The sequence below is a fragment of the Lathyrus oleraceus genome, chromosome 7 (assembly GCF_024323335.1).
Source record: "Lathyrus oleraceus cultivar Zhongwan6 chromosome 7, CAAS_Psat_ZW6_1.0, whole genome shotgun sequence".
Lineage (NCBI taxonomy): Eukaryota > Viridiplantae > Streptophyta > Magnoliopsida > Fabales > Fabaceae > Lathyrus > Lathyrus oleraceus.
Genome location: NC_066585.1, coordinates 129,053,278 through 129,077,313, shown reverse-complemented (window position 1 = coordinate 129,077,313; position 24,036 = coordinate 129,053,278).

The window sequence follows — 24,036 nt, the reverse complement described above, 5'->3', positions numbered from 1 at the left end:
TATCAATTTTTCCAATTTCCAACAGTGTTAACCGGTTAACGCCCTGGGTTAACCGGTTAACGCAACACAGAACACGCTTTCTGGCAAAACTCAACAATGTTAACCGGTTAACGCCCTGGGTTAACCGGTTAACGCAAACAGAACAGCAATTTTCACAAATCACAACAGTGTTAACCGGTTAACGCCCTGGGTTAACCGGTTAACGCAAGCAAAACAGCAATACTTCACAATTCCTAATAGTATTAACCGGTTAACACCCTGGGTTAACCGGTTAACGCAAGACAGAAAGCTGTTCCTGCGCTAACACGAAGCAGAATGCAGAATTCTCCGTATTTCCGCCGTTGGAGGACTTCCGGACCTCCGATTTCAATTCCGTAAAAAGCTACACTTTTGGGAAATAAAGACTCATCCAATTACAGAGTCAATTACAGCTTTAACACAACTTATCCAACACCATTTTTCAGCATTCAACATCCCAATTAGGGTCAAATCAATGGCTTATCACTACCCATTACATGTTAACCCATAATACCCATTAAACGACGATAAACCCCCCTTACCTGAGTTAATCCGGCGAATCTTTAAGCTTCAAGTTTTTCTCTTCTCCAACCTTCTTCCTCTTGCTCTGCCTCTTTGCCTTTTTCCTCTTTTCAGCCGCTTCTCTGCTTTTCACGTAAAAACCCTTTCTTTACCAAATGAAACTCTTTTTCTTATTTCCAACTTATATATATTTTCCAATAATTATTATTCCAATAATAATAATAATAATCCAATAATTCCAATTATTTAATTAAATTAATAAATATAATATTAACTTAAATTAAATAATTATCTTATTTTTATCGGGGTGTTACATCTTGAACACCGACACTATGACATTCACATCGTCACCCAAGTGACGGGACTGAAGAATCTGGATCATACCTTCATCCATCAAGACATAGGAGTCGGGACGAAAGAGACCTTCTTCCTCTCAAAATTCTATTGTTGATGATTATTATTGTTGTTGTTGTTGTTTGTTCTTTGTTGTGGTTGTTGTTGGCATTGTTGTCGAACAGACATTGATTGATTATTGGGAAATACTGGAATAACAGATGATACTTGATGAAGGTGTTGACGGGGTTGTGGATTCCTTCTAGCATGAGGCCTCCTCTGCCTCCCAACGGATACTGCATTAGTCTCGCCTTCTTTCTTTCTGGCAAACCCACTGCCATACTTCTTGCTAGACGAAACCTCCTCTTTAGACAACCGTCCCTCTCTGACACCTATTCTAATCTCATCCCTATATTTACCATTTCGGTAAAGTCACTGGGGGCACTAGCAATCATCCGCTCATAATAAAATAAGCTCAGGGTGTTGAGAAAAATCTGGATATTACAGGTTAGGATGACTGACTCATCAACCCATAATATTCTCAAGAGAAACTCTTATGAGTGTAGTATCGCGTAATAACTATTATCAAGTCTACACCTGAAGAGAGTCCACACTACGTCTTAAATAGGCCAAGATGGGTTAAATGTTCTACGATCCTCAGCTTCTTGGACCCCAAATCAATAGCTCTAAAAGGGTCTCTACTGAGTAGATGGGTCTCAATCCAACTTGTTAAGGACTACTCCACACAAGTTGAACATGACTATACCATCCTCTTATCTTAATTGCACTCAAGTTCGGGTTAGAACTTATCTCACCACTCAGAGATCACCAAGCACAACAAGCAGATTATATCATACAAACAAATATACAAACATCAAATATAAAAATATACACACAAAAAAAGTAGGCTAAACCCACTGGAGACTACTCCCCAGCAGAGTCGCCACTTAATTTTTGTAGTGGTAAATTCATGACCATTAAGATATGGATAAACTTAACGTAAAAAAACCAGAGTCGCCGCCGCGCTTTTATTGTTTCCAACGGAAAAGGAAAAAGTACGAACAAAACCCAAAGATAAGAAGTTTTCAAATCAAAACTAATAAAATGCGAGAGATTACAGGTAAGGGGGTTGGTTACACAGAGGGAAGGTGTTAGCACCCAAAGTGTCCTAGGTACTCCTACAGAGCCCTTTTTTGTGTGCATATGTGTTTTTGTATAAAATGATGTTTGCAATAAATAGAGTGGAGGGATGAGAAAAGAATTAATTGATTATATTTTTGTGTTTGACAAGACCTTTGGACTTGTGCCTATGTACGAACATAAAATGAGGGATCCAAACCTCGTAGTTCGTGGTAACAATTTCAAAGTGAGTGAATTGCTTTTAACAAAAGTTTAAGTTTAACAAAGGCACAAAGGGCCCAAAAAAGGTTTGATTGAGTGTTAGTTCTTTTTTTATTTAGAAATTTTAAGTCAAGTATAGTTAAGTTCATTTACAAGTCTGATTAAGAAAAACGAGTTTAAAAAAATGCAATGGCATAAAGCCAAAGTTTCTAATTTGCAATAAAGTCAAGGTTTAGAAAACACAAGCAAAGAAGATTTTAAAACGAGGGAGAGATTTGAAATTAAATAAGTGGGATAAGATGAAGAGACTAATCCTAAGCAAAAGCTTAAAGTTAAGAGTTGAAAAGATCTGACTAATGGGCTACAATCCAATAGACAAGAATGTCATATAGAAATCCAAATTTCCCTTGGACTTTAAAATCAAGCAATGTCAATACACAAGTAGCAAGATGAAGAGCAAGACATCAAATAAAGATAGTCACATCCAAGCTTAGCAACTTCATGATCTTCTTCATAATCTTCCATGCATCAGATGACTCAGAGATAGGCATTAGACACAAGTTCAGAGTAACAGCTTCAATAAGACCATGTAATAGATGAACTCAAGAGGGATCTTAATAATTGTTTCAGATGAAAGTTTAATTCACAAGCACTTGGTTCAGAAAAATTTAGCATTGGTCAAGTCCTTTTGCATATGGAGTGTTGCCTAATTATAAGTCCAAGTCTCAGATCAAAACCGACAGTCCACACAAATCTTTTTTAGGGTTTTTATCGTTATTATGTGCATTAAGGTCAAAAGACCACAAAACCAAACAAGGTACACAAACAAGTATATACAATCACAATATAATCACAAAGTATGGCTCAAGTGAGCAAAGTAAAAATGGAAGTAAAATAAACAAGTTAAATGGTATGAATAATGGAAAATGAATAAAGACTTAAATTTAAAGTGCATAAAAGTAAAGTGCTTGAAATTAAATGTTAGTTGAATGTTAGTTGATTAGAAGTTAGTATTGCTTTTGCTTTTCAATGTTTAAGTCATTCTTTGGAGAACACTCAACCCTCTATTCACAAGCATGGATCCTTGAACCAAGACATCTTCCAAAGGGAGGAGAAAAGGCTAAGTTTCCATACAATACCATGAAAAAGGGGGAGACTTACAATCTCACTTACTAGAATGCTATGCTTTTGGGTCAAAATTTAGCGCTATGTTAAGCAATCGTAATTGAATTTATGTAGAAGTCATAACTATTTGAGGTCGGGCAAATAGAAACTTTAGTGTTAATGCATGTTAGAGATATGCTATTATGAACCATACTCCTAAAACATACCACACTTAAAAGAAAATGACAAAAGGGTGGACCTAATCTCATCCATACTTGTGTTGATTTTGCAATCAACTAGCCTTAGGATATTGAGATATCATAGGGCAAAGAAATGAATGGGAATAGAATGAGATTGAGATGAAGAGAGAGGGGAAATGGAATAAACACAAATTGGTCAAAGGAGGACTTTTATCAAATTAAAATCATTCATTCATTTTGGGAGATGAAATGTATATTTCATCAATCCCCTAAATCCAATGATTTTAACTCAACAAAGTCAAATCAACCTTGACCAAGGCCCAACAACAACAATCAAACTCAACAAGTCAACACAAATGGCTCAACACAATTTATTTGCGATTAATCAATTAAAATCCATTTAAAAAATGCATTAAATTAAATTATGGTTGGTGAAAATCCTAATACCTCATCAAAACACGAAATAAATGGCCATGAGATTTATCATAGGTCAAACAAGGTCAAAGGACCTTGGAGAAAAAAACTCATAGTTTTTGGAAACTTAAAAGTATTTTTAAACAATTAAAAATATCCATAAAAAAAATTAAATCATTAAAAATATTAATAATGATCCAAAAAATAATTTTAATTCAGAAAATGAAAGAGGAATTTATTATTATTTTTTGGTGAAAGTCCCATATTTTTTGGATCAATATTAAAATTATTATGAATTAATGAAAATAAAGCAATTAAACAAAAAATCAAAAAATGCTAAAATATGTGGACCACTTGATCTCCCTCATTAATTGAGGTGGCAGATCAAGTGGATCTCAACGGGCGTTCCATGGTGGACTCTAGTCAAAGCGCTGCACAGGTGGTAATCAAAACCAACGCGTGAGATTAAAACAAAATGAGAGGATCCTATGGTCTGAGATATGCCAGTGCACCGCCAGAGCCACAACTCTGGTCTTCTTCTTCGGTGGACCTTACCGGACTGGTCCACCTTCGACCATCACCAAAATAAAAACGGAGGACATGAATTTAAAGTAAAAATGCTCAGGAGCTCGAATCTGGCTTCAATTTCATCTAACTCCAAGTATATTGAAAGATACAGGGAGTTGAATTTTGAGGATCATGATCTGAGTTGCTTCGATTTGACCTCAAAGCAACTCAATCTTCTTGTCTACATTGGTAGGACTTTAGACAACCAAAAATCAAGAAGAATTATGGAGAACTGAGTTAGAATCGAAGAGATGAAAAATTGAGAAAATCACCTTCACTGCAGGTTCAGATGGCCACGATCTTGCTCTCAATTGTGCTTAGCCTTGCTCTGGATGCTTGATGGAGTGGAAATGAATCAAGAAGGAAGCAGGTGTCGTATTACGCGAAAAAACCGGCGGGAAAAAGGAACAGAGCCGCCACCGTGTGTTATTTATCCCAAAGGAGGGAAAGGAAACGCTCGAAGTAAACTTGGAAAGGAATGGTCTTACGACCAGAGATTGATAGGATCGGGAGTCGGTTATGCGAAGGGAAGGTATTAGCACCCCTACGCATCCGTCGTACTCGACGGGATCCAAGCGCTGATAGAATAGAAGAAAGGATGCTAAATAACTGCTCAAAGCTGCACACAACTGGAGGGAAACACAGATGAAAGAGGACGGAGGAAGGTGACTCGGCAGGATATCGCAGCCTGGGCCTACGTAGTTTGTTAGACACAAACATCAGATTCGACGTAGTTCAGGGAGAGGGGGAACGTGCTCGCTAGGACATCGCATCCTATGCATACGTATCTTCTCTAACCAGAGTAAGAATCAGAGCACTCGTAGCTCGGCTAACGCATGCCAGACAAAACACAAACAGGAAACCGACTGCCAATCGCTGGACTTACGTCAGACTCCAAACAAACAAACCACACACGGGAAACCGACTGCCAATTGCTGGACTTACGTCTAACTCCAAACACACAACAAGACACACAGGAAACCGACTACCAATCGCTGGACTTACGTCAGACTCCAACAAGCAAACAAGAGGGTTGAAAAAGAAAAAGGGCGCCCGGAGAGATCAGCTCATCTCCTGCCTACGTACCTCATCTGGTATGAGGATCAGGGCGACGTAGTTCCCCTTAACAGGGAAGGAACTTCTATCCTAACCAGAGACTAGGGAGATAACAGACTACTAGGGAGACTACGACTCGAGCCTAGAAGTTATCATGCATACGATCCCTATGTTGAGGTCTCTAATCCTAACTCGCACAGGAAGCAAGCTAGCCTACACAACACATAAGCAAACACAAGCACAAGAAAGCAAGCACACACACTATACGCAAATAAGTGGCTCATACAAGGCTGAGCTTTAGTCAAGGGGTCAAATCAACCTCGACAAACAAGCCAACTGGAAAAGGGTGTTGTTAGCTCTTAACCCTAGCATTGAGAGTTAGGGTGAAGCAGATGAAATGGGACATGAGGATCAGACCTCATAGCTCTTATCCCTGGCCTGGGAGAGCTTGAAACAATAAAAGTGTGGGAGTCCAGAATGAGGAACTCTACTCCACATGACTGACTCGATATACAATGATCTTGGGTGTTTATTGAAATGCGTCGGCACGTAGTGCGAGCAAGATGAATGACTTAAACTGAATAGCAGGGGACGGATTGCACATCCCTTCTATCTGCCAATGCCTCTTCACTTAGGAGGTCTTTGAATGTACAAGGCACAAAGATAAACAACCACAAACATTGCCTCTTAAGGAGGACTTCAGACAGGTGCCTGCCAAGGTAACATGACAGGTCTTCCAGACTACATGGAGAATAGGAAGTTACCTAGGTGGTATGCCAACCATAAGTAGAGCAAAGCAACTCAAACAATGAGTTAAAGCGGCTAAAGTACCTGTGTAAACAACCAAACAATCAGTATGGTATTCAGACAAACTATTCACAGACAAACAAACAGCACAAGGCATAAGAGGCAAGCAACTCAAATTGCTTCATCATTCGAAGAACCTATAAAACAACAAATGTTAGTGGAACACATCATTTTGCATCTCAATTTATGAGATCAACATCATCCATCAAGACTAGAAGCTTGAACTTGAAATTCAAAGCTCAATTGTGAGTCCAAACCCCTAGGGCAAAGCCTAGGGTCAAAAGTGGGGAAAGAATTCAAAACAGAAGCTAATACTCAACACAAAGCAACTTTAATCAATCATGAACATGTCCCAAAAAGGACCAAATCAAAATCATTAAGCATGTTCATTTCATGTGCAAGAGAAGGCAAAGGGCAAATTCAAAGCTCACAAGTGATCATCATGAATAAAATTCCACATCAAAAGAGAAATGACTCAAACAATTTTGGAAATTTTTGTGAGCATCCCACACATCAAACACAATCATCATACCAAGAATCAGCATCCTCAAATTTCAATTGATATGGAAATAAAAATGCATAAGCAAACCAACCAATTGTGTGACACAAATTGTCACACCTAAAGTACATGTGTCCCAAATAGTGAAGACAATAGCAAAAACTACCAAATAAAATCACACAAATCCATCATCATTTTAAGAATCATCATGCAAAATTTCATGGCATTTGGATCATGTATGAGCATTTCACAATAGAAAGAATGAGGCAAGGTCACAAAAGCATACATGTTCCATCAATCATCCACAATTCAAGGATCATAAAATCAGCACCATAAAATGCTAGACATTTCAAGGATCATGTAGGAAAAAACCTGGTATTATTTGGACTTGTATTCAATTAGTTATGATTTTTTTAAGTTCATGCATAAAATGAAATAAAAATTGAAAACCTAAAAAGAAATGAAATAAATTGAAAATGAATTAATAAAATGAAAGTTGCAACCACCAGGATTTGAATAGAGGCTCAATGCGCCACATCCAAACGACGTCGTTTGGCTAATGAGTAAGTAAAATGAAAAAAAGAAAGGCGCGCATGCTGGGAATCAAAGGGGGGGTTGGTTCGCTAGCAAAACGACGTCGTTTTGCTTCTTCCTAGGGTTTGCAGGCGCGGTGGCGCACACTATTCATGGACGGTGGTCCTATGGTGGAAACCACTGTCTTCCTCATGAAGACGGTGTGTGAACAGTAGCTTCACATTTTTTTTCCAGAATTAGCGAAAGTATATATGGTTGGATTCGTCTTGACGTGTAGATCACGAATCCACTAATATTTTGGCCTAATTCCTAGTATATTTTAAGAATCGATCAAGAACACTCATGAACACCAAACTTTAATCTCTCATAACTCTCTCAATATTTGTCCGTTTTTCAAGAATCTTATATCAGTGTGATCAGCATGCAAAGGACTACAAGATTGTATGCATATAAACATGAATTAAGAGATGCGAAAATGTGACCTCTTGAAGCTCCAACAATGGCAGTGGTGGATTCAAGGCTTGGCAAGCATCCAAATCTCTTCTCTCAACCTTGTAATGACTTCTGAAGTTGAAATCGAGGCCTGGAGATGCTTGGATCTAGCTCAATCAACAATTTCCATCTTCATGTTCTTGCTTGGAGTATGCACAAATTCTGCTCGAATTCAATGATCCAATGCTTGATCTGCACTAAATCAATACCAGAGAACAAGAATATGGAAGAAAAATCAAGTGTTCTTTGAAGAATTTTTGAATTATGGTGGAGAGAAAATTTTGGAGGGAAAAAAGTTCTAGATCTAGAAATGATGAATAAATGAAAATCCTGTTAGGATTATCTATTTATATGACATGTTAATCCATTTCCTAATCATGCTTAACTTGGCTAATGAAATTTTAATTCAAAAGTGAGGTGTAGTGCAAAATTTGGTTTTTTCACCCCATGCATGCAATCCTACGTGAACAGTAACAATGACCATGCAATTTCACTTAAAATCCTCTTATGAACATGTTGGAATGGTTAAAAAGTCCATATGATGCACCAATTTTGAATTCATGATTTTCCCTCCAAAAATCACATGAATAAGCAAATGATTATGTGATGAAATTTCATGTAATGTGATGAATGATTTGGAAAGTTCATGTCATGAGAAGAATTATGCAAAAAGGAGCACTCAATTTGGAGTTATGAGTCAAAAGTTATGGCTCTTGGAAATTCCATGCACACTTGGCAATGATTTGATCATATATTCTTACCCATTCATCAGATGCTCATGATCTTGGACTTTTTGGAAATGGGAGAGAAAGATCTTCAACTTTAATGTTGTACAAAATTTCATTTGAAGCTTCTTTGATGTTGTAAAGTTGAGTTGAAGTTGGTCCAAAACTTGCCATTTTTGGAAACTTGAAATTACAGGTCACTTTCCATTTTTCGAAACTTTTGATCTGGCTTCAAAATCTTCAAGGTAGATGTTTGACATGTTGAATAACCCTCTTTGGGACATGAATGAAGTGTCTCAAACCATTTCTCCACCTCCTAGCCCTCAGTTGACTTGTAGTTGACTTTTATGGGGCCCAGATGACCTGAAACTGCACTGTGGACTTTGAGCTTTCAACACTTGGCCAAATTGCATAAAAATGAACCTTGGGTTCACATAAGCTCTCTAGAACAACCATAGGGCCTTTATCTCATGGAAAACCTTGGTCTCTTGCACTGAGAAATTCTCTTGATGCCAGTCTTGACTGATAAGATGCAAGGTACTATGCAATGTTAAATGCAATGTTAATGACCTAAAAATGAAATGAATTTACAAATGGTGGGTGCAAATTTGAGGTGCTACAGCTGCCCCTATTCAATCAACTGGGAACCTGAACGGATGAGAGCAACGACTGTCAGACCTTCAAGGTAAACAGGGATTGAATATCAAAACAACCGTAGAAATTTGCACTCTGCCGGGGATGATCATAGAAAGGAATGTTCACCAATGGCAGCTTCCACTGGGGATTTTGATATTTATCACTGGACCAGACAAGACGTTTACCGACGCCTCTACTGGGGATTTTGATTTTTATCGGAAGAAGGGACCACGACCAGACATCGAAAGATGATGAATGGGAAGGACTCGACCAGACATCAACGGATGAATGGGAGAAAGGAACCACAACTAGACATCGAAAGACGATGAATAGGAATAAAGAAACCATGACTAGACGCCAACTGACGAATAGGAATAACTCGACCAGACATCAACGGACGAATGGAAGAAAGAAACCACGACTAGACGTCAACGGACGAATAGGAAAAGCTCGACCAGACATCAACGGATGAATGGGAGAAAGAAACCACGACTAGACGTCAACGGACGAATAGGAATAAAGAAACCACGACCAGACATCGAAAGACGATGAATGGGAAGAGAAACCACGACTAGACGCCAACAGACGAATAGGAAAAGCTCGACCAGATATCAACGGATGAATGGGAGAAAGAAACCATGACTAGACATCGAAAGACGATGAATAGGAAGAGAAACCACGACTAGACGTCAACGGACGAATAGGAAAAGCTCGACCAGACATCAACGGATGAATGGGAGAAAGAAACCACGACTAGACATCGAAAGACGATGAATAGGAAGAGAAACCACGACTAGACGTCAACAAACGAATAGGAATAAGGAGAAACCACGACTAGACGCCAAAGGACGAATAGGAATAAAGAGAAACCACGACTAGACGTCAACGGACGAATAGGAAGGACTCCACCAGACATCAATGGATGAATGGGAGAAAGAAACCACGACTAGACATCGAAAGACGATGAATAGGAAGAGAAACCACGACTAGACGCCAAAGGACGAATAGGAAGGACTCAACCAGACATCAACGGATGAATGGGAGAAAGAAACCACGACTAGACATCGAAAGACGATGAATAGGAAGAGCTCGACCAAACATCAACGGATGAATGGGAGAAAGAAACCACGACTAGAAGTCAACGGACGAATAGGAGTAAAGAAACCACGACCAGACATCGAAAGACGATGAATGGGAAGAGAAACCACGACTAGACGCCAACGGACGAATAGGAAAAGCTCCACCAGACATCAACGGATGAATGGGAGAAAGAAACCACGACTAGACGTCAACGGACGAATAGGAAGGACTCCACCAGACATCAACGGATGAATGGGAGAAAGAAACCACGACTAGACATCGAAAGACGATGAATAGGAAGAGAAACCACGACTAGACGCCAAAGGACGAATAGGAAGGACTCAACCAGACATCAACGGATGAATGGGAGAAAGAAACCACGACTAGACATCGAAAGACGATGAATAGGAAGAGAAACCACGACTAGACGCCAAAGGACGAATAGGAAGGACTCAACCAGACATCAACGGATGAATGGGAGAAAGAAACCACGACTAGACATCGAAAGACGATGAATAGGAAGAAGGAACTCGATGTTACAGACATCGAACGATGATGTCTACTGACACCAAAAAAGGAAGGTCCCACTCGGGGATCAACACGACACTCACGGGTATCGCAAGGATGACATCTACATATGTCAGGACAAGGCCAAGCACTTGTTGGGGACTACACCGGGGAGTCAAGCTTTCCTTTCATCAGCGGGTGAGAAAATAAACCTCTCTGGGGATTACCAATCCTGAATGCTGTCAGGAGCCACCGCTGCAAATATGCCATGCGGATTGTTGAACAATGATCTGTCTCTGCTGAGGATATGGTCCAATTTGGTTTAACACATGTATGCATATGTTTGAGTTTCCATGGCGTAATGCTCCATATTGAATGGAAATGCTACGCGATTTCAGGATGCAATGATTACTACATGCAAGATGCGAATGAAGAAAACTCCTGTTGGGGAGCAAATGATCGCTTTGCTGAGCACACAATTTTGATTTGATCCTCCAACTCTGTGGGGAGATGCACGGCTGAGGGTGCTTTGCTGATCTGATACTCTGGTGACGGCAGAGAAACCAAGTCAACTAGGGAGCCTCTGGCTGGGGAACACATCTCAAACGAGCTGGGGAATAACACTGCTGCTGGAGAAAGGATAAATCCCATTGGGGACAACTTTTATTGAGTCCAATCCACTCGGAGACTCCGCTAGGGGAAATAACCAATGCGCACGTCCGCTGGGGATAAATGCCAACCCACGGGCAGGATTAACTCTACTGGGAATAATTTCCACCGAACTTGATCCGCTTGGGGACTTCGCTAGGGAAAACCATCAACACAAACCTCCGCTGGGGAGACCTTCCACTTCAAAATTGTCGGGGAAAACAATCACAACCCTGCTGGGGAAAGGCATTCACGACTCTGCTGGGGATTACAGTACTTCAGACCCGACTGCTGAGGAACAAAACTACCCACTGACACCACCACTGGGGAAATAGCAACCTTCAGACTCAGTGGGGACTAACAGTCTTCAGACTTGCTGGGGAGAGAGCAACTTTCAGGCCTGCTACCCGACTGTTGGGGAAGAACAGTTCTAATAGTTTTCAGACTTGCTGGGGAAACGTCCTCAACCCTGCTGAGGAATCCCTGATCTCGAATACACTGGGGAGACAAGTCCTGAACTTGCTTTAGACCACCCCACTTCTCACACTACTGGACAGTGCTGAAACGTCTCTGAACAAACCATGGCTTATCTGCTCTAGCCAGCAATCAAAGATAGTAATCTGCAAAACAGCAAGACATACATGCCCAGGGGATTGCATGGACAAGATACACCGAAGTGTACTCAACATTCAAAATGATTTTCAAATGTTTTATCTTTCTGCACGTTATTGTCTAGCCTTCATGTTTTTTAGATGCAATGTTTATCAAAAATTTGGACGTTTTTTGCAAACAAAACAGTAAAATAAAAAACAAGAGAGCAATTTAACTGAATAACAACTTTTATTGATTGAAAATGGGCCTGAAACGGCGAATACATCAGGAAGCAATTCCTAGGAAGAGGTAATTGCGCACAAAAGGAAATAAACTATCCTATTGGCAATGTGAACACGACATCCACTATTTTCCAATTCTGTTATGAATCACAGATCCTCAATTCCCCAACATTCCTTGCTTTCTGAGAAGAATGATTGGACCGATCATATCCTTCAAGATGGTAGATACTGAAGCGCGATGAGGTACAGATAACTCAGACTGTAGTCTTCGCTTTAATCCCTCTTTTGCCTGGATCGCCCTTTCGGGTTTTCAATCCACCGGGATACCCATTTTTGCCTAAGCTGCCCTTGCGGGTTTTCGACTTACCGGGTGTACATATTTTTTATTCTTTATCCCTAACTTTTGCCTGAACCTTTTTTCATTTTTTTGTTCGCCGGGATGCCCTTTTTTGCCTGGACTCTTTTATTCTTTTCGTCCAGTGGGTCAATTTATGCGAAGTATTTTTTGACTACATCTGAGTTAACAGGGGATGGAAAATCTTCACCATCCATAGTTGTAAGCATCAAGGCTCCACCAGAGAAAACCTTCTTAACAACATATGGACCTTCATAATTCGGAGTCCACTTGCCCCTGTTATCTGTACTGGGAGGAAGGATCCTCTTCAAAACCAAATCACCTGTCTGATAGCTTCGAGGATGCACTTTCTGATCAAAGGCTTTCTTCATCCTTCTCTGATACAGCTGCCCATGGCATAATGCTGCTAATCGCCTCTCCTCAATAAGGCTTAACTCATTAAACCTTGTCCGAATCCACTCAGCTTCGTCTAGCTTAACATCCAACAGGACTCTCAGAGAAGGAATCTCCACTTCAACAGGTAGGAATGCTTCCATACCGTACACAAGGGAGTAAGGGGTTGCCCCGGTCGATGTACGTACTGAGGTACGGTACCCATGCAAAGCGAAAGGCAACATCTCATGCCAATCCTTATACGTCACGACCATCTTCTGCACAATCTTCTTAATGTTCTTGTTTGCCGCCTCTACAACACCATTCATCTTTGGTCTGTAAGGAGAAGAATTGTGGTGTTCGATCTTAAAATCTTTGCAAAGCTCTTTCATCATTTTGTTATTGAGATTCGAACCATTATCAGTAATGATTCTCTCGGGAACCCCATAACGACAGATAATCTCCTTCTTAATGAATCGGGCAACCACTTGCTTGGTAACATTAGCATAGGAAGCTGCTTCCACCCACTTGGTGAAGTAATCAATCACGACCAGAATGAAGCGATGTCCATTAGAAGCAGTAGGTTCAATCTTCCCAATCATATCGATGCCCCACATCGTGAATGGCCAAGGAGAATTCATGACATTCAGAGGGCTTGGTGGTACGTGCACTTTATCAGCATAAATCTGACATTTATGGCACTTCCGAGCGTACTTGAAACAATCGGATTCCATGGTCATCCAGTAATAGCCGGCTCTCAACAGCTTCTTAGACATTGCATGACCACCAGCATGGGTACCGAAAGACCCCTCGTGTACTTCCTGCATCAACATGTCTGCCTCGTGTCTATCCACGCATCTAAGCAGAACCATGTCAAAGTTCCTCTTGTACAACACATCATCCTGATTCAGATAAAAGCTTCTAGATAGTCTTCTTAGGGTTTTCTTGTCATTCTTTGACGCTCATTCAGGATACTCCTGACTCTTGAGGAAATTCTTGATGTCGTAGTACCACGACTTCTCATCAACCACAGACTCGGCTGCAAACACATACGCAGGCCTCTCGAGTCGATTCACAGCAACATGTGGCACATGATTCCACCAATGAACTTTGATCATAGAGGACAAAGTAGCCAAGGCATCAGCCATCTGATTTTCATCTCGGGGGACGTGATACAACTTCACTGTTTTGAAGAAAGTCAGGATCCTTCTGGTGTAATCTCTGTAAGGAATCAAATGCGACTGATGAGTATTCCAATCTCCATTGACTTGGTTAATCACTAGAGCGGAGTCCCCATAAATGTCCAGAGTCTTGATCCTTAGATCGATGGCTTCTTCAATCCCCATGATATAAGCCTCATACTCAGCCTCGTTGTTGGTTACGTCGAACGTCAATCTGGCAGAAAAAGGTATGTGAGCACCTTTTGGATTGATAAGTACTACCCCAACACCATTTCCATTCACATTAACAGCCTTATCAAACATCAGTGTCCACTTGTCATCAGGATCCGGTCCTTCCTCGACAAGGGGCTCTTCACAGTCCTTCATCTTCAGATACATGATGTCTTCATCGGGGAATTCAAACATCATCGGCTGATAATCATCAATCGGTTGCTCGGCAAGGTAGTCAGACAGAATACTACCCTTGATGGCCTTCTGCGATGTATACTGGATATCATACTCTGTTAAAATCATCTGCCAACGAGCCACACGCCCGGTGAGAGCCGGCTTTTCAAAGATGTACTTTACTGGATCCATCTTAGAAATCAACAAGGTAGTATGGTTCAACATATACTGTCTCAGTCGGCGAGCAGCCCAGGCCAAAGCACATCAAGTTTTCTCGAGCTGCGAATATCTTATTTCACAGTTGGTAAACTTTTTGCTAAGGTAGTATATAGCATGCTCTTTTCGACCAGACTCGTCATGTTGTCCCAATACACACCCCATCGAGTTCTCAGTCACTGAAAGGTACATTATCAGAGGCCTCCCAGGAACTGGAGGTATAAGGATTGGAGGTTTCTGCAAATATTCTTTTATCTTATCAAAAGCTTTTTGACAGTCATCATTCCACCTGATTGCTTGATCTTTTCTTAGCAATTTGAAAATCGGTTCACACGTAGCAGTTAGGTGAGATATGAACCGTGCAATGTAGTTCAATCTCCCTAAAAACCCACGAACCTGCTTTTCAGTTTTTGGTTCAGGCATTTCTTGAATAGCTTTTACTTTCGCTGGATCAACCTCAATCCCTTTCTCACTGACAATGAAACCCAACAGCTTCCCGGATCTCACCCCAAACGTACATTTGTTTGGATTCAGTCTCAGTTTGAACTTTCTCAACCTTTCAAACAACTTCTGTAAGTTTACCAGGTGCTTCTCTTCTGTCTGAGACTTCGCAATCATATCATCCACGTACACTTCAATTTCTTTGTGCATCATATCATGAAAGAGAGTCGTCATAGCCCTCTAATAGGTAGCACCGGCATTCTTCAGCCCAAATGACATCACCTTATAGCAGAACGTGCCCCAAGGTGTAATGAATGTCGTCTTTTCCATGTCTTCTGGCGCCATCTTGATCTGATTATAGCCAGAGAAACCATCCATGAAAGAGAAAACCGAGGATTGAGCAGTATTATCAACCAATACATCAATGTGAGGTAATGGGAAGTCATCTTTCGGACTGGCTCTGTTCAAATCCCGGTAATCGACACACATCCTGACTTTACCATCCTTCTTCGGCACGGGAACGATGTTGGCCACCCAAGGGGGATAATTGGTAACTTCCAGGAAACCTGCATCCAACTGCTTCTGAACCTCTTCTTTAATCTTGACAGCCATATCAGGACTAGTTCTGCGAAGCTTCTGCTTTACCGAAGGACAATCTTCTCTTAGAGGTAGCCTGTGCACCACAATATCTGTATCCAACCCAGGCATATCTTGATACGACCAGGCGAATATCTCCACATATTCTCTCAGCATCTCAATCAGCTTTCTCTTGACGTCTTCCTTCAAAGCAGCCCCGATCTTGATCTCTCTCCTGGCGTCCTCAGTACCAAGGTTAATAACTTCTAACTCTTCCTGATGAGGTTGGATGACCCTTTCCTCCTGCTTCAATAATCTGACAAGTTCTTTAGGGAGTTCACAGCCTTCCTCACTCTCCTCTTCGGCTTGGTATATGGGATTATCGAAATCATACTGAGCCATAACAGAACTGTTTTTAGCGGATTCCGCAAGATCGATTCTGCATGTTTAATGCTTTATTTTAGAAAAAGAGTTCAAGAAAGTCACAAAAAACAAAAAACATTGCCATTTTTATTGTTGTGAAAGTGAAAATAAAAAACAGAAAGACAGTGAGCATAAATTTATTTGCAAAACGTCCTTTATTAATGATAATCATTGAAAACATGATGTGGCCCTACAATGAAACACTACGCCCCGGGCAGAACGTAGGGTTTGTGCAAAATGAAAAACAAAAGAAAATTACTCTGTCTGAAGAGTAACTTGGACCATTTCTTCGGCTGTCCAATTATTCACCACCTCCCCGGGAGCACACGGGCGCACCCAGTTGTCCACATCATAATCACTGTCACCATCTTCACTACTGGTCGCAAAGACGTCACCATGATTCATCAACCCAACGCTGGTAAAGGTACTCGGCCCTTTCTGAACACCCTGCTCTGCCTGAAGAGGCTGATAACCGATGCCGAATTTGTCTTCTTTGATGGGCAGGTCAACCATCTTGCCCCAGCCTTCTGTCTTACCAGAGCTGACAACCTCCAAGGCCTGCTTGTAGGAAGCAATTGAGGCACTTGGCTTCTTCTGCTCAGCAAAAGCCACCCTCTCAATGTCAATGGTCTCAAAAGCCTGGCACAACGTTTCATGAATCTCACCATCCATCTCCACATACTTGAAGGAAGATAGATGACTCACAAGAATGTCTTCCTCGCCGCACACAGTCACAACCTGACCATTCCATACATACTTCAGCTTCTGATGGAGAGTTGACGACACGGCTCCAACCCCATGTATCCAGGGACGCCCCAATAAACAACTATATGTTGGTTGAATATCCATCACATAGAAGACAATATTGAATACCTCTGGGCCTATCTTCACTGGCAACGTGACTTCACCGAAGACTGATCGCTTAGATCCATCGAAAGCACGGACGATGAGATCACTTGGAGTGAGGACAACCCCTTCAACATCAATCTTGCTCAGAATCTTCTTGGGTAACACGTTCAAAAACGAGCCAGTATCCACTAACACATGCGACAATACTGCGCCTTTGCATTCCATGGTGATATGCAGGGCTTTGTTATGGTTACGACCCTCAGGCGTCAGATCCAGATCTATGAACCCCAGATCATGCCTCATGCTCACATTAGCAATAACACCCTCCAACCGGTTGATAGAAATCTCCTGAGGCACATATGCCAGATTCAACATCTTCAGCAAGGCATTACGATGTGCCTCAGAACACAGTAACAAGGAGAGGATAGAGATTTTAGAGGGAGTTTGATTCAGCTGATCCACAATCTTATAATCACTCTTCTTTATGATCTTCATGAATTCCTCCACATCTTTCTCAAATGAACCCTCAAGCGCCTTCTTCTGTACAGGTTCTTCCTCAACCACAACTTGCTTCCCCTTTGCCTTAGCAAGAGCTTCAGCATTGTTATCCCTCAAAGTCTGTGGTGCAAACAGACGACCACTTCTAGTAAAACCCCCAGGTCCTCCCACATTGTCCACAACCGGACCGACAGTTACTGGAGCTTTTACTGGCACACCAATGGTCACTGGAGCCTGATTCACTGGTCTGATATGACTTTCTGACCTTCGGTTGTTACGGTAGGCATTGTCATACTTCCAAGGAACGACCCTACTATTCTCAACAGACCTTCTATTAGAAGCAACCATAGTAGTAGGAGTACCAACCGTTACTGGTGCAGATATGGTCACTGGGGTACCGATATTTACGGGTGCATTAACAATTGGAGCACGTCCAGGACCCTCGGACGGTTTGAAGTAAATGGTAACAGTTGATACCATCTCACGTTCTTTCACAACCCGGCTAAACTGCAAGCAACCTTCATCAATCAGACCTTGGATACCGCTTCTCAGCTTGTCACAACCATTCTCTTGATCAGCACAGTCTGAGCAACCCTTACCACAGCCCGGGAACACTGCCCCTTTCAGCAGACGCTCTTTTACCACTAGCAACGACGTCTGAACCTCATCAACATTAACTATCAAATCTAAGGCCTCCTCACCTTCCACATTATTCACCCTGGCCCCACCATGTTGAGGCATAGGGTTGTTCACAACATTCGGAACAGGAGCAAAGTTAATTGTTTTGGCATCAATCAAATCCTGGACCTTATGATGGAAAGCCCGACAGTTTTCAATATGGTGCCCAGGCGCGCCGGAATGAAAGTCACAACGAACATTGGTATCATACCCAGCAGGAATTCTTGTCAACGGAGCCATGGTACGAAGCTCGACGAATTTCAACCTGAGCAGTTCGGGAAGCAACTCAGCATATGTCATTGGTAGTGGATCAAAATGACGCTCGGGCGTTCTCTGCCTTGGTTGAAATGGGCGTTGCTGTTGTTATTGGTGTTGTTGTGGAGCTCTTTGTTGTTGTTGCTGAGGTTGAGGTTGGGGTGCTGGGATAGTCACAGCGGCAACCTGACGATAATGTCCTCTATTTACATTCCTTCTATGATGTACAACATTAGTCTCCCCCTCTCTCCTCCGTGGTGCCCTAGAAAATGGCTTCTTTGAACTGGAAGATGAAGAACCAGCATCTTGAATCTTCCCTGCTTTAATAAGGCTCTCGGTCCTCTCTCCATAAATAACCACATCAGAAAAACTACCGAACGGGCAGCTTCCCATACGGTCCATGAACACCCCCTACAGTGTTCTAATAAACATGTCGGTCAGCTCTCTCTCCAACATAGGAGGTTGCACCCTTGCAGCTAACTCACGCCATCTCTGGGCGTACTCCTTGAAACTTTCACCAGACTTTTGAAACAGACTCTGCAGTTGGGTTCTGCTCGGAGCCATATCCATGTTGTGCTTATATTGCCTCAAGAAGGCTTCACCCAAATCTTTCCAGCTTCTAACAGATTCTCTCTTTAGCTCCATGTACCAGTCCAAGGAAGCTCCAGACAAGCTATCCTGGAAAAAGTACATCCACATCTTTTCGTCGTCAGTGTATGCAGAGATTTTTCTGTAATAAGCCTGCACATGGGTGCGAGGACAAGAAGTGCCATTATATTTGTCAAAGGATGGCGCCTTGAATTTGTAAGGAATTCTCAGCCCTTCAACCAATCCCATGTTGGTCACGTCAAATCCCAAAGAGTTCTGACACTCCATGGCTCTGATCTTCTCAGCTAGGGCATCAACCTTCCTATCCCTCTCTTCAGTTCTTACCACTTCATCTTCATCACTGAGAAGGGTAAACATGTCCTCCTGTCTGTCAACCAACGGAGCAGGATGGCGAACATGAGCACGGGTTGCTCTGACGTTGACAGTCTCTGTAGCAAGAGGTTGTCCATTGATTTTGATACCCCTCAACTCATCACCCACAACATAGTTGTTGACGGGAATAGCAACAGCAACAACGTTGTCATTAACAGGGACCCCCTCTGGTGAAGCACGGTGGGCCGGTGGAATCACAACTTCCTGTCTCTGGGCTAAGGCACGCAGCTCCTCTTGCCCTTGAACAACTCCTTGCATCATAGTCATGAATTGGGCCACGTTAGCCCTCATCTCTGCCAACTCAACTTGAACTTGATCCATACCTCTTTGTTGATTCAGTCTGGTAGCGTAGCGATGCGGACAACGATCATCAATCCTGCCTAAAACAAGAACCAGAGTGAGAAGTCTCGTTCAAGAACACCTGTAATGCAAGAATGATATGTGTATGATGCGTATGATGCACATGATATGTTCATTTCTCAGGCATTCAAGAGCCTAATTCATCTTTTGAAAAATGGCAACCTGCAATATGAACAACAAAGAAGCAAACTACGCAGGATAATGAGCACAAGGTGAAACATCAACAATCTCATCTATAAACATGAGCAACAAGGATCATACAACAGAGTTCAAGCAAAGATCCAAATCATCAGAATACCACAATGAATCCCATCCAACAATCTTGGAGGTGATCCTCAACATAAACAACAGATACAATCTAAGAAAAATGTCCTCCAGGAATGAGAGTCTTCAGGTACTGGCACTGATCAATCAACAGGTCACACTCTGAACACTCGGGTAAAAGAGTGAGCTTCTCCTTCAGTTGCTCCCTGAGTCCTCTCACTTCTTCTCTTAGCTGGCTCTCTGATGCATGTCTTAGGTCTGCTTCCTTCTTCAACTGAACATCTTTGTCTCTAAGCTTCTTTTCCAATTCTCGTATCTTCTTCCGATAATTGGCTTCCACTCTTTGTAACCTTAAACGCTCATGGTGTTCTTCACTCAGCAATGTCTCTATCTCCTCATAAGACCTCTTCTTGCTCTTCAATCTGGTAGCATCTTCACCTTGCACGCCTTTGAGTTGATGAGCCAAGTTCAACTTATCAGCTTTGGCTTTGTAAAGCTCCATCTGGGTATCTTGTTCCTTCTCTTTCAACAGGCGATTCTCCATTAAAGCTCGTTTGTAGTACTCAGCGGGCACATTCTCAGAATGTATCAAAGGTGGTTGTTCTTGCAATGGTTCCATCCTATCATAAGGTAACAATAGAGCCTCAACTCTCTCCTTGACCCAATCAATGTAAGCAGGCATAGCAACTGCAAACTTCTTCCCTAACACAGATCCATCTTTGACACCAATAGTCTTCCAAGCTCTTCCCACTTGCTTCACTCTAGCAGGGTCACTCCTCTTCTCAAAGTACACACTCTCAGCTATCTCAGCATCTAGTGGCCTTTCCTTCATAACAAACCCCAACTGCCGAAGAGAAAGAACTGGATTGTAATTGATGCAACCTTAGTCCCTATGAGTGGAACATTACGAAACTCTCCACAACTCATAATTACATTACACACATTAAGCCTGTAAGCTTGCCACCTGATGTCATAGGATGTGAGAGACATAATCCTCTGAGTCCACTTATGAGTGCTATGGGTATCCACAAAAGGTCCACTGGTTGGTAGAAAGGACAAGAACCATCTGAGTAACAGAGGGAGACAACACCTGATAGCTCCACCCTTACCATGCCTACTGTGTATAGCATAATAAGTGTCAGCTAACAAGGTAGGAACCGGGTTTCATCCAATGAAAATAGTGACAGCAGCAAGATCCACAAAATTAGGCATGCTAGGGAACAACACAACTCCATAGATCATGATAGCTAACTGAGCGTTGAAAGCTTCCTAATTTCCTTTCTTTGCTTCCTCCTTAGCCATTCTCACCAAGAACTTCAAAGGCAAACCCACAACATCACCACTTGACTTCCAATTGGCACTCACTTCTTTGATACCCAAATGGAGAGCTTTAGCAACAACCCTGAAATCCACCTCCTTTGGCACATCCAAGAATGGCACCTGATATCTGATCGGGACATTCATCAGGATGGAATACTCTTCAAGAGTGGGAGGTAACTGATAATCCTGAAAGGTGAAGCAACAGAGCTCTAGATCATAGAACTGGAGGAGAGTCTGCAGAGGTACTGGGTCAACCACCATCTTCAACAATGCTAGAATATCTCCATACTGATCATCAAACACCTTCTGATTACAGCCGGTCACAAGATTACCCAATTCTACCAAAGATGTCAACGGCTCACGGTAGAAACTGTAGGTGCAAGTCTTCCTCTTCAACTCTGGAACAGTTGCCATCTCTCACAGTGAACAGACTCCTGAATGAACCTGAGAAATGATATGCATGAGGAGATTAGCTTTTTTTCTTTTTTTTCTTTTCTTTTTCATTTCTTTTTTTTATTGCATTATTTTTTTTTGAAAATAAACATGCTATGATGCAAATGATGCAATTATGACTGGTTGGCTGTGTATCACGGAGCACAGGATCAGAACTTCGGCGTCGGAACCGGAGAGCACAAATCGAAGTCATCTGGAACCCAAAGTCATCTGGAACCCATACAACAAGAACTGAGTCACCAACAGGAACCAAGAGTCACCAACAGATCAAGTCACCAACGGTACCTGTAATGATTCATTCCCGCCCCACTCACGGGTGTCATCTAGGCCAGGTTAAGGTCGAGAGAAACGCATGATAAACAACCCTTTCAAGAATATCATCATATACCCACCAGATGTATGTAACGATAATACCCCATCAGGATCTGAACTGCTCGTGATACCATGTTTCGCTAAGTGGTGCCATACCACCCGCTTCCCATGAATCACTCTATTCCTAGGTGTCCTAAAGTTCACTCATAGCCTGGGTATTGGGCCTTTTACCTCTTGTGATTCCCTCCCAACAGAGAAACAGATACACAGCCAGCACAATGATAATATGATGCATGCAAACACATAATGCACATATATACAATCACATCATAATAAACAAAATGCAATAAATGAAGCAGTAAAAGCAACCACAACCATCCTAAAGAGCGCTAGGACTGACTCGCTTAGGGAAGATGGACCAGCAAGAGGTCAACTTCTTTTGTATCCTCAGCTGCCGCATTACGCGAAAAAACCGGCGGGAAAAAGACACAGAGCCGCCACCGTGCGTTATTTATCCCAAAGGAGGGAAAGGAAACGCTCGAAGTAAACCTGGAAAGGAATGGTCTTGCGACCAGAGATTGATAGGATCGGGAGTCGGTTATGCGAAGGGAAGGTATTAGCACCCCTACGCATCCGTCGTACTCGACGGGATCCAAGCGCTGATAGAATAGAAGAAAGGGTGCTAAATAACTGCTCAAAGCTGCACACAACTGGAGGGAAACACAGATGAAAGAGGACGGAGGAAGGTGACTCGGCAGGATATCGCAGCCTGGGCCTACGTAGTTTGTTAGACACAAACATCAGAGTCGACGTAGTTCAGGGAGAGGGGGAACGTGCTCGCTAGGACATCGCATCCTATGCGTACGTATCTTCTCTAACCAGAGTAAGAATCAGAGCACTCGTAGCTCGGCTAACGCACGCCAGACAAAACACAAACAGGAAACCGACTGCCAATCGCTGGACTTACGTCAGACTCCAAACAAACAAACCACACACGGGAAACCGACTGCCAATCGCTGGACTTACGTCTAACTCCAAACACACAACAAGACACATAGGAAACCGACTACCAATCGCTGGACTTACGTCAGACTCGAACAAGAAAACAAGAGGGTTGAAAAAGAAAAAGGGCGCCCGGAGAGATCAACTCATCTCCTGCCTACGTACCTCATCTGGTATGAGGATCAGGGCGACGTAGTTCCCCTTAACACGGAAGGAACTTCTATCCTAACCAGAGACTAGGGAGATAACAGACTACTAGGGAGACTACGAATCGAGCCTAGAAGTTATCATGCATACGATCCCTATGTTGAGGTCTCTAATCCTAACTCGCACAGGAAGCAAGCTAGCCTACACAACACATAAGCAAACACAAGCACAAGAAAGTAAGCACACACACTATACGCAAATAAGTGGCTCATACAAGGCTGGGCTTTAGTCAAGGGGTCAAATCAACCTCGACAAACAAGCCAACTGGAAAAGGGTGTTGTTAGCTCTTAACCCTAACATTGAGAGTTAGGGTGAAGCAGATGAAATGGGACATGAGGATCAGACCTCATAGCTCTTATCCCTGGCCTGGGAGAGCTTGAAAAAATAAAAGTGTGGGAGTCCAGAATGAGGAACTCTACTCCACATGACTGACTCGATATACAATGATCTTGGGTGTTTATTCAAATGCCTCGGCACGTAGTGAGAGCAAGATGAATGACTCAACTGAATAGCAGGGGACAGATTGCACATCCCTTCTATCTGCCAATGCCTCTTCACTTAGGAGGTCTTTGAATGTACAAGGCACAAAGATA